The sequence below is a fragment of the Camelus ferus genome, chromosome 15, assembly GCF_009834535.1.
Source record: "Camelus ferus isolate YT-003-E chromosome 15, BCGSAC_Cfer_1.0, whole genome shotgun sequence".
In the NCBI taxonomy this organism is placed as follows: domain Eukaryota; kingdom Metazoa; phylum Chordata; class Mammalia; order Artiodactyla; family Camelidae; genus Camelus; species Camelus ferus.
In genome coordinates, this window is record NC_045710.1 from 3,096,942 (window position 1) to 3,107,978 (window position 11,037).

Consider the following 11,037-nt stretch of genomic DNA (forward strand, 5'->3'; position numbering starts at 1 on the left):
GCAGTGACCCGCAGGTGAACAGAGCAGCAGTGACTTCCCCGCGTGCGGCCCACCGTCCCGCTGCTTCACTGGTCTCGTCTCCACGTTGGTTGTACGTCTGAGTCTAAGAGCATCAGTCTCAGAACTGCAGCTGATGGCATCCTACCCAAAGGCTGTGACCAAGGAGGGGAATCCAAGTGGAGTATTGCCTCTTTTTCGTTTGGCTGGTGAAAATCTGCACAACGAACCTCTAGTATTAACATAAAGTGCATATACTCCTGGGGTTCGAAATGTGGGCGCCTCCAGTTTACCCGTGTAATTAAAGGGCGCTGGTCTACCAGGTCTACCAGACGCCAGATTAATGGTTTTCTAGTCAGTGAAATCCCCGACAACACGTGGTGTTCTGCAAACAGTTCTGCTGGGGAAGGATCGTGGAGATAATAATAATTTTATTGCAACGCACACTTGCTGTCAGGTCATGGGACAGTGAATTGGTGCAGAGTTAAATGTGGGTTTTCCTTATGACTTATTAATAGCAGTCTACAAAAGTAACGACCATACCTCATGCTAACCTAGCACCTCTCAAAGCGTGTCATCAGCTTTTTTTATCCGATCTGTCCTCACGACCTCCCTCTGAGAAGTGGTTATCACTGACCGGGAGACTGAAGGAAGAGAGCCACGTTACCAAGCTGGTCAGCCTCACAGTCGAGGCTGATCTCTAACCCCAGGTCCTGTCAGAAGATCCTCTTCCCTGAAGAACATGTGATGGAAGATACTCTTTGTTTGCGCGACACACATTTCTTGACACCGTTCGGCCCCCATGAGTGAGTGTAAAAGTCTGCGTTACTCGTCCTGAGAGAGCTTTTCCCCAGGGACCTCGCACGTGAACCTCACAGGAGCCGCTTACAGCGGAAATCATGGTGTTTACGCAGCTTAGTCCCAAGCAAGCAATTTGTGCCCGCTGCCTTCGCCAAAGGAGCTCCGTCCTTTCCCACGGTAAAGCCCGCGGTGTCAATGCTGTAGTCAGAGCTCAGTCACTCAGCCCACAGTCTCTGGGCGCCCGTGGAGCCGAGGAGGGGCTGTCATGGAAGCGCCGTGAAGACCCTGCTGTGGAGGGAGGGTGCTGTTCCAGTCTGTGCCCTCCGGGCATCAGAAACTTGGCCACAATGGTCAGCTAGCTTTTGTTTTTCTCTGTAACAATTCTTGAAATGATTCCATTTTTGTTAAGTTTATAATGTGCATAAAAAGGGTTAATTGAGAAGCGAAATGTCATAATATCCTAAATAACAAAATCATAAACACATAAACTATAATGAAAAATATGCAGGAGAGCTCAGGGGTGACTTGGTGTTAGCAGAAAGCAGGCGTCGGTGTCACTTCTAAAAGTTGAATCTAAAATAAGTATTTCAGCCTGTTGTTGACTGAGTCTTCCTATTAAAGAATCTGAGCAGTTAGGTGATCTTCTGCCTCATAATCTGGTTCCCATTGCCTGGCAATTTCCTTCTCTGAGGGCAAGTAAAAATTGAACAAAATTTCCAGTCTCTTTGTGAGCAGTCGTTACGAGGATGGGTTTTACAGTACAGTCTTCATTAAGTGTGTTTTGACAAAGGCCCCCACACGTCATCTCACGGGTGCAGCTGGTCTGGGGGACCGAGGGGCTTGGTCCTCCTCCAGCTCAGTGGGGTCGCCGATCATGGAAACCACTGCTGTCCCAGGCATGTTTCTCTTTTTACGCAGCAAGGCCGTATATTTTGTATTTATTTTCAAAAATCTTGTCTTCTTTGGTGCAGTCCAAGAAGTTAATGGTAGGTGCTTAAAAGAACTTTTAAGACTTTATAATGAAATGACAAAAAATAAAAAGATAAGGAAGAGGAAATGGGTGTAAGAAGGCAGATATGCCAAGAAACAGAAAATGCAGCATCAGAGGTATACCTCACAAAGATACTCATTTATCAACATCCTTATAAAATAGATACAAACACAAAGTAAGTGAGTAAAAAATGGCTTTAAAAAAATACACCGTACAATAAAAGCACTCAAAGAAAATACTAATGGAGCTTAGACTATATTTATCTGTAGATAATTGAGCCAATCTTCACCCCTGCCATCTAATTATACGCTGCTTGTAAAACACACCCACAAAGCTGAGTGGCAACAACTTTCATCAAAGGGCTAAGGACCAGAGTCGGGGAGCGGCAGCCCTGGGTCCCCAGCCGGGACTCGGCCTCTGAGTAAAAGCCTTCCACCCGCTGACGCACAGATGCTTCCTTCCATGACTCGTCCCGATGCACTGTCTCACCTGGCCCTCACGGAGGTTCTGCCTTGTTCCCTCGGATTTAGAGAAGACACCTGGTTTCCTCAAGGCCAAGCAGCCAGTAAGTCACAGAGTGACGGCGGCTCAAGCCGGGTTGCCTGATGTTAAATCTAGAGCTGGTGCCCTCATTCACCGTCTGTCTCAACACTCCTCCAGATTTGGTGTCATGCCTGAGGCAGGCATGGCTTCAGAATCAAAATTCTTTCATGATGTTTCCAGGTGAAGATGGGCCAAGTTCGTACAAGTCTGCAAATGACCGTGCACATGCTCCTCAGCTAGAGGGCGCGGCTTGGGCGTGTGGAGGAAGAAAGTCACGTACCACATCCGTAAATGAAGCATGTGGTGGCCATCCAGCGCTGGGCTCCTGTAGCTGCCCCTGCACACCCTGAGGGCGTTCGGGGCGGAGAAAGCAAGGTACTGGCCTGGAGAGGTGAGGTGCAGGTCAGAGGGACGGTTTCAGTGAGCCCAGGCTCTTGCCTCTTCCCATTCATAGAAAAGCGCTAAATTCGTTAACCTGAGATGTCTGGGTTTTCTTCAATTAACATTAATCTTCTGACGTTCCACCTACCTGTTTTTTTGTTTTTTTGTTCTTAGGTTTTTGTTTTGTTTATATCCTGGCCCCTCCCTTATCTCTTTGGAGTGATCCCTCTGAGCACCTGGGAGCCTGTCCCCCAGGCTTAAGTCCTCAGTAAGCCCACCTGATAAAGCCTAATGCTCAACTTACAGGTTGTGCTTTTTGCTTTTTTTTTTAAAATTTTTTCAGTTAACAAGAGTAACGGAGTAATGATGAACTTCAGGCAGATTTAGGAGTCAGCTGTTCAAGTCTATTCCTCTCTGACAAAATTCCTAAGCAGACAAAATTGAAAGAAGGAATATATCCTGGCGTAGTTGATATTTTCCACTGTGAAGTGGGCTGAATTTGCAAGACGCACACCCTGGAGGCGAACATCCCTCCATGAACACAGACAGTAGCTCAGGCCTGAGTGGTAGGCGTGGGCCAGGTGAATCTCATTATTTTCAGAGACGAACCTTCCCTCCTCCAAGATGAATTAGGATGTTTCTACCAAAATACAGAGTTCTTTAGTCAAATCAGATCCTCAGTACTGAGCAAGCTTGTAATTACCTTCACTTGCATTCTGAGTAAAATTCCCTGAGTAGTGGTAATGTAGCTTTTGCAGCTTTCTGAATTTCAACACATTTCCCCTTCTTTTCACAATATTAGCTGCTGATCCATACGGCCAGTAACTCTACACTAAAGGACAAGCTTTCCTTTTTACATTTTTCTTTTACATGAGCCGCCCCAAAATGAAACAGCTGATCACCCCAAAGAGAACCACAAAGTCCCGTTTGTACGATTAAAATGGCAAACATTTACTCCATTAACCTAATAGCGTTTGCTTTTACAGTGGAAAACTACCAAGCCAAGCCATCGAGTTCCATTTTGCCAGGGACCAGTCCTGACGTCAGGGCAGATTGACAGCTCTTATCTGTCAATGGGGTGCGTCACATCCTATGTGCCTGTGAACCCAAGTGGCTGCCAAGTCTAAAGGTCCTGACATCTCAGATCCACTCCTGCATGATTTAGTGGAACACATCCTTGTATTTCCTTGGAAAATAGACCTTTTATTTCAAAATAAAACTGTAACTGAGTGTTTCAAAAATGCTATCTCTTTGCCCATGTTAAAGTATCGCAAACATACTGGGCATATTTAGAAATAATCTTCTAGAAAGTTGAAGTGTTCTTGCCCATGAACTTTCCACCTCAGTCGAACCCATACCAACATGCCAATGTGTTCAGAGCACTTTCCAGGGTTAGGACCAGGATGCATTCGAACATTAGAGACGTTCTGAATGTCTTATTTCTAGATGAAATGCAATGACAACTGATTTTTAGATGTTTACTTGAGAACAGAGAAAATTCAAGTGTACTAAGTGTATCTGATGTCAGAAAAACACAAAGTGACTCATTTGGATTCACAAGGAATATGAAGTGAGCAGTGCAGTGTTACACACCAGTGCCCTTACACTGCTGTCTGTCTCCATCTCCATCGATTCCCACGCCTACATCTGTGCCTGAACACGGAAGTAAACAGAGATCGTGCATACACCACAGTACCTCCAAATAACTCAGAGGACTGCTGGTGCCCCAGGAGCCTCCTGGATTCCAGCTCGCCTCTGGTCCTAACTCTTTCCACGATCCTGACTTACATGGAAGCCGCTTCCTTCCTTTGTGTTCTAATCCCCCACCTGTGTATCCTGCATACTACATTTTAGTTTTGCTTATTTTTGAACTTCATCTAAATGGAATTATACATCACATATTTTTGCCCCTCAGTCCTTTACTCAACTATATATATGTGTGTGTTTAAAACGTCAGATAAAGATATTTCTTAAAAAGACCCAAGTATATGTGTGTGTGTGTGTGTGTGTGTGTGTGTATGTATGTATGTATATACACACACACATATATATATTTTTTAATTGAAGTACAGTCACTTGCAATGTGTCAATTTCTGGTTCAACCATATATTTTCAATTGGTCCATGTCCCACGCGACGTAGTCGTTGCGTTTCCGTGTGGTTTCCCACCGTCTGAATATTCACAAGGTGCTTTCCCATTAGGCTGCTGTGTTAACATTTCCAGTGTTAACTATCTGTGCACGTTGCTGCCATGGCCACTCTTGCGCACGTATCTGGTTGTACCTAACTTCCTGCTGAATATACACATTATCAGAAACAGAACCGCTGGTTCACAGTATCCGTGGTTCACAGTGTACAAGTTTCCGCTCTCCTAGAGGTGACCAGCTGTTTTCCCAGCAGCAGGGCACGAGTCCCTAACCCTCTGTGTACTCAATCAGCAACGTTTGGTTTTGTCATTTATTTTTTTCCGTCCAGTGAATGTGTACTATCTCATTTTCTCAGTCTCTAAATAACATTGGACACCTTTTCACATGTTCCTTGGACATTTATTTGCTCCTCGGTGAAGTGTCTGTTTATATTCTTTGCTGATTTTTCTTTTGTGCTGTTTGCTTTTTAACAACAACAACAACAACAACAACAACAACAACTTGTGAAAGTTCATTAGATATGGGTCTTTTTTGCCAGATTAACTAGTCACAAATGTAATCACCCATTCTGTGGCTTGTTTTGTTTCACTTTCTTTTTAATTTAGTTCAATTTATTAGTCTTCTTCCTTAATCTGTGACCTTTTGGGTCTTTTTTAAAAAATATTTTTATCTTAAGTGATAAAATTGTCCTCTATTTGCATCTCAAATTTTATCTAATTTTATTTTGTTTTGTTTTACTTTTATTTTACTTTACTTTATTTTATTTTACTATTCTATTCTACTCTACTTTATTCTATTCTTCTCTACTCTGCTCTGCTGTGCCTTTTACACTTAGGTCCCCAGTCCTCCCAAGTGGACGTGTATTTGATGTGGAAGTCCACATTGATTCTGGTTTCTGCGTGCACCCCTGCTGACCAAGGTCCACGTATTTAGGAAACCGTCCCTGCCAGCTGAGGTTTGAAGCTGCTGTTGTTGTCTGTTCCGATCACAGGTGCTGGGATCTGTTTCTGGACTCCCCACTCTTGCCTGCTGGTCTGTCTGTCTCTGGGCCAGTTGCTATACCTGTAAAATATTGTAGCAAAAATCTTTGAAAGCAAACGTGTCAAGATCTCCAGCTTCTTTTTTAAGGGTATCAAAGCTATTTTAATTATATGAATTTTCATAATCACTTTAGAATAATTTCATCAAGCTACATCACAATTTTTTTTTTTATCCTTTTGGGCTTTTGTTTGGGATTGCACTAAATATATGGATTTCAATTTGGGAAGAGCTGGCATCTTTATAATACACTGCTAAGTTTACAAATCCAGGGATGTGGTGTGTCTCTCCATTAGTGTTGTTTAAGTCATTCATAAAGGTTTATATTTTCCCACTGAGCTCTTCACTTTTCTTTCTGTTATTGTGAAAATTGTGTCTTGTATTAAGGATTTTGGAATCTTATTGTAAGTGGTATCTTTTCTTCAATTTTAATCATTACAGATATAGAAGAATACAGATTTTTAACATTGATTTTATTCATACAGTTTTGATAAAATCTCATCAATTCTTTCAGCTTTTCTACAGATGCCTTTGGAGAATTTCCTTCATAGCATCTACAAATAATAACAGTTTTGTTCCTTCCTATTTCTTGTACTTTTAATTATTTACTTATTTAATTCACTAGATACTATTATTTAATTCACTAGATACTATTAAGTTATAATGTATCTTATACTGGATAGGAGTGCCACACTCTACTGAAAAGAAATGGTGGTGGGGACAGTTGTTGTTCTGTTAGAACCAGGGGTCCATCTAGCATTTCACTGTTGAGTAAGGTATTTGTGTTGTTTTGTTAAACACATTTTATCAGTAAAGGAAGTTTTTTTTTTTTTGTTCTTCATCAGCTGAGTGCCTTTTATTATGAATGGGTTTTAAATGTCAGTGAATGCTGTGACGCATCTATTGAAATGACTGTATTAGTGTACTCCTTTCATAACACTTTTTGACTCAAAATACACTGATGGATTTTCTAAAGATAAACCAATCTTAAATTTTAATGTAAACTCAGTGAAGTTACATTCGGAGTTTGGATTTAGCTAGCTAATATTTTCAGATATTTTAATCTTTACTTATTAGAGAGATGGCCTGTAATTTTTTCTTTTACCTTCTTTAACAGATTATTTACTTCAAAAAATAAATTCTAGAAACAATCATGTATAACTGGAAGTATATCTTTTTTTTCTTTTTTTTAATTGAAGTACCGTCAGTTACAATGTGTCAGTTTCTGGTGTTCAGCACAGTGTCCCAGTCATGCATGTGTGTGTGTGTGTGTATTCCTTTTCATATTCTTTTTCACTAAAAGTTATTACAAGATATTGAATATAGTTCCCTGTGCTGTACAGAAGAAATTGGGTTTTTTTATTTATTTTTATACATACTGGTTAACATTTGCAAATCTCAAACTCTCAAATTTATTCCTTCCCACCCTCTTCCCCCAGTAACCGTAAGATTCTTCACTATGTTTGCGAGTCTCTTTCTGTTTTGTAGATGAGTTTGTTAGTGTCCTCTTTTTCTTTTTCTTTTTCTTTTTTCAGATTCCACAAATGAGTGATAACTTATGGTATTTTTCTTTATTTTTCTGGCTTATTTCACTTAGAATAACCATCTCCAGGTCCATCCATATTGCTCCAAATGGCAACATAAATGTCCATCGACAGATAACTGAATAAAGAAGTTGTGGTATATTTATACAATGGAACGCTACTCAGTGATTAAAAAGATTTTTTTTAAATAATAAAATAATGGAATTATATCTTTATTAAATATTTGGGGAAAACTTGGTTGTGAAGCCACCTGGATCTAAAATGTTCTTAGCAAAATGGACTTTTCTGTTTGCGTTTTAGAACTTTAGCTCCTTACAGTCAGGGTGACTGGCAGCTTCTTTGCTGAGGGGAGGGCAGTCTGGGTGAGTTACATTTTTCTAGGATATTTTGTCCGTATGATAGCTGCCTGGTCTGCAGAGAATGATTCTTTTCATCCATGAAATTAGTTATTTAGGCCTTTTCTCTTCCTTTCTCCACCAATCTCACCAGAAGTTCATCAAATTTTAGACATTTTGAAGAGCCACTGTTTGGATTTGTTGATTTCTGAATCTATTTTCTACTTTAGTAAGTTATTCTGTTCTGGTTTTAACCTTTTATCTTCTCTATTTCCTTGTTTCTTTGGGTTTACTTTTATCAGTCTCTTTTTCTCTTAAGTTTTTGAGATAGACTTTTAGTTTGTTAATTTATGGACTTTCATTTATATATTTAAGAGTATAAATTTTTCTCTAAATCCTGCTTTAGTTGTATCCCACAAATTCTGATGTATAGAATTTTATTACAACACAGCTCAAAATATTTGGTTTCCATTATAATTTCTGTTTTGATCAATGGCTTCCTTAGAAGTATCTTTCTTAATTTCCAAACATAAGTATATTTTGTTGTATTTTCTTTGTTACTTATTTACAACTTAATTACACAGTTGTCAGAAAACCTTCTCTGTGTAACTTGAAACTTTTCAGATGTGTTGAGAGTTGCTTATGGACGAGGATATGTTCAATTTTGGAAGAATATTCCAAGCATGCTGCAAACAGTGTGTGTTCTGCAGCTGAGGTTGATTTCTTTTCTTTCATTCCTTTTCTCCTTCCTCCTTCCCTCCCTCCCTCCCTTCCTCCCTCTCTCTCCTTCTCCATTACATTAGATTTGCTATTTCTTTATTTGTTTGAATCTCTGTGTCTTTCATGAGTTTTCCCACACTGATTGTGGGTGATTCTCTTTTCTCTTATTATCGTGTCAGGTTTTTTTTTTTCTCATGTTTTCACGTCATAAAATCACATGAAATCTATAAATGGTTGCATCTTCCTAGTAAATTGAAACTCTTATCTCTTGATACTTTATTTCTAGTGATACTTTGCCATGAATTCAACTTTGAGAGTAAAATCGTTGCACAGGTGTTTTTGTTTTGTTTTGTTTTTGGTTGGTGTTTCCTTGGTACATCTATTTTTTTCTGTTTTTTTATTTCAAGCTTATGTTTTAGATAAACCTTATGTTTTTGATGTATTTCTCATAAATTACACATGTTGGGGTTTTGTTATAGTCACTCCATTTTTGCTCTCAACTAGAGCCTCTAATTTTTAGTTTTTGCTTTTAACTGGAACATTTAGTGCATTAGTGTATTTGTATATTTATTAGTTATGGATTATCTCATGGAAGGACTCATATAATGATAAATTCTCAGTTCAGAATAAAAAAAATTCTGTATAGGAGTCTCAGAATATTCATTCACTCTTGACTCTTTATTTGAAGAACCAAGAAAAATAAATTGAGAGATTTGGGGAAAACGGAGTAGAAACCACTGTTCATATTAGTTGGCTCAGGTGAATGTTACTACTTACAGAACTGAATTCATAAAACAAAAAATATCAGCATTTAACCCCTTCAGGCTTTTATATTTGTGAGATAATAGAGGAATGAAGTTGAATGCATGCATTGTGGAATTTGGAAACTCAACTGTGTTGGGAACCATAAATATTTCAATCAAAACATCAAGAGTTAGGTAGCGTAATTATAAAGAAGTCTGCAGTCGCCATATCCAGTGATGCACAACAGTAAGGGTGAAACACAAAAATAATGAAAACATAGATTTAAAGCCGTTCCTCATAACATTGCATCGCTGTGTGGCTACGGGGGCGAGGTTTGAGGATGGGGAGTAATTTAGCGCAGCCCCCACGTCCCCACGGCAATTCCACAAGCCTGTGACAGCTTCCCAGTCGCTCAGTGTCTGGGCATTCAGCATCCTTACCTTGCACTAATTTCCACTCCAGCTGCAAAGAGTGAAAATAAAAATGGGGTCTCTGAAGTTTTGTGCAGTAAACGACAGAAGCTGGCAGAGCGTGAGGGCTTGCACCCAACATGTGATGAGCACTAGCGCTGAGAGTGCCTTAGGGCTCAGTCACGAGGTAAAATATGCAGCCCTCACTAGAATTTTTTGTAAACCTTGTTCTAAACCTAAGGGAAAAAAGACGGACATAGCATAGTCTGAGAATAAGAGCAGGAGAGAGAAAGCCAGGTCATCTTCTCTCTTCCTTCCCGTTGGTTATGACATTCCTTCTATTCAGGGGCCACTCGCCTCTGTTCACCTGATCACCTTCCTGTCCCTCCCTGACGTTGCCCTGGGAAGTCTTATGCACAGTCTCGTTACTTCACAGGAGACGGTAAATGCACGTGACGCTGGATACTCCTCAGCTGATAACCCAGCACGCAGCCTTCTTTCCTGGCCTTTTCAGACCAGTGTTTCAGATTTATTTAAACGCTTTCTTCACACCCAAAGCCAACCAACCCACAGAAGGAGCACACGTGCACGAACACATTTTGCAAAGCCCAAGTTGTATCTCTTTGGAAAGTATGAACGGCGTCTAACCTTTCAGCACTGAAATTTTCAGTTTTATTTTTGAGCAGATTAATTGCATTTCCCAAATATTAAACAAGTCTGATAATGGCACGTTGGTCCCAGCAGCAGACGTTCAGCCAACTCTTTAAGGGCTTAAATCATAGCCGTCTCTTCAGACGAGAAATGATGACGTACCAAGTTTATAATAAAAGATTTCTAATAATGTTATTGTAAAAGTATTTATTTCTTTAACCAAATAATTGTAGTTTCACTTAGGAAAGAAGGGCAAAAATCCAGTGAATCCATGACAAATAATAAAAAAAAGTTCAGGTTGATTTTAATGCTACTTTCAGCTGAATTTTTACAGATGTTATCAATATGCATTTTGATTGTGGACAGTATCTGCGAGTTGAGAACTTCTTAAGTCATTTTATTGCAGAGAAAAAAAATCCTGAGATGCCACTTTCAAACATAAAAATTATACTTCTTAGAAAGCTCTTCTGTGTGTGTATGTGTGTGTGTGCATACACACTCCTATAAGTTTAAATTCTTTTACCCCCGCCTCCCCCACCAAAGAAGTTGGAAACCTTCATAATGTTATAAATGCCAGATTCAAGTCTGAAAATACACGTTGGATTTAAAGATAATAAATAAAAGCTCCAAGAAGAATTCAAGCCAGATTTGTTTAAATTTATGTCACATAAATATTGAAAATAAAATGGCACCCCCCACTTCCTGTGGTTGTGTACTGAAAGGTGGTCCGGTCTTT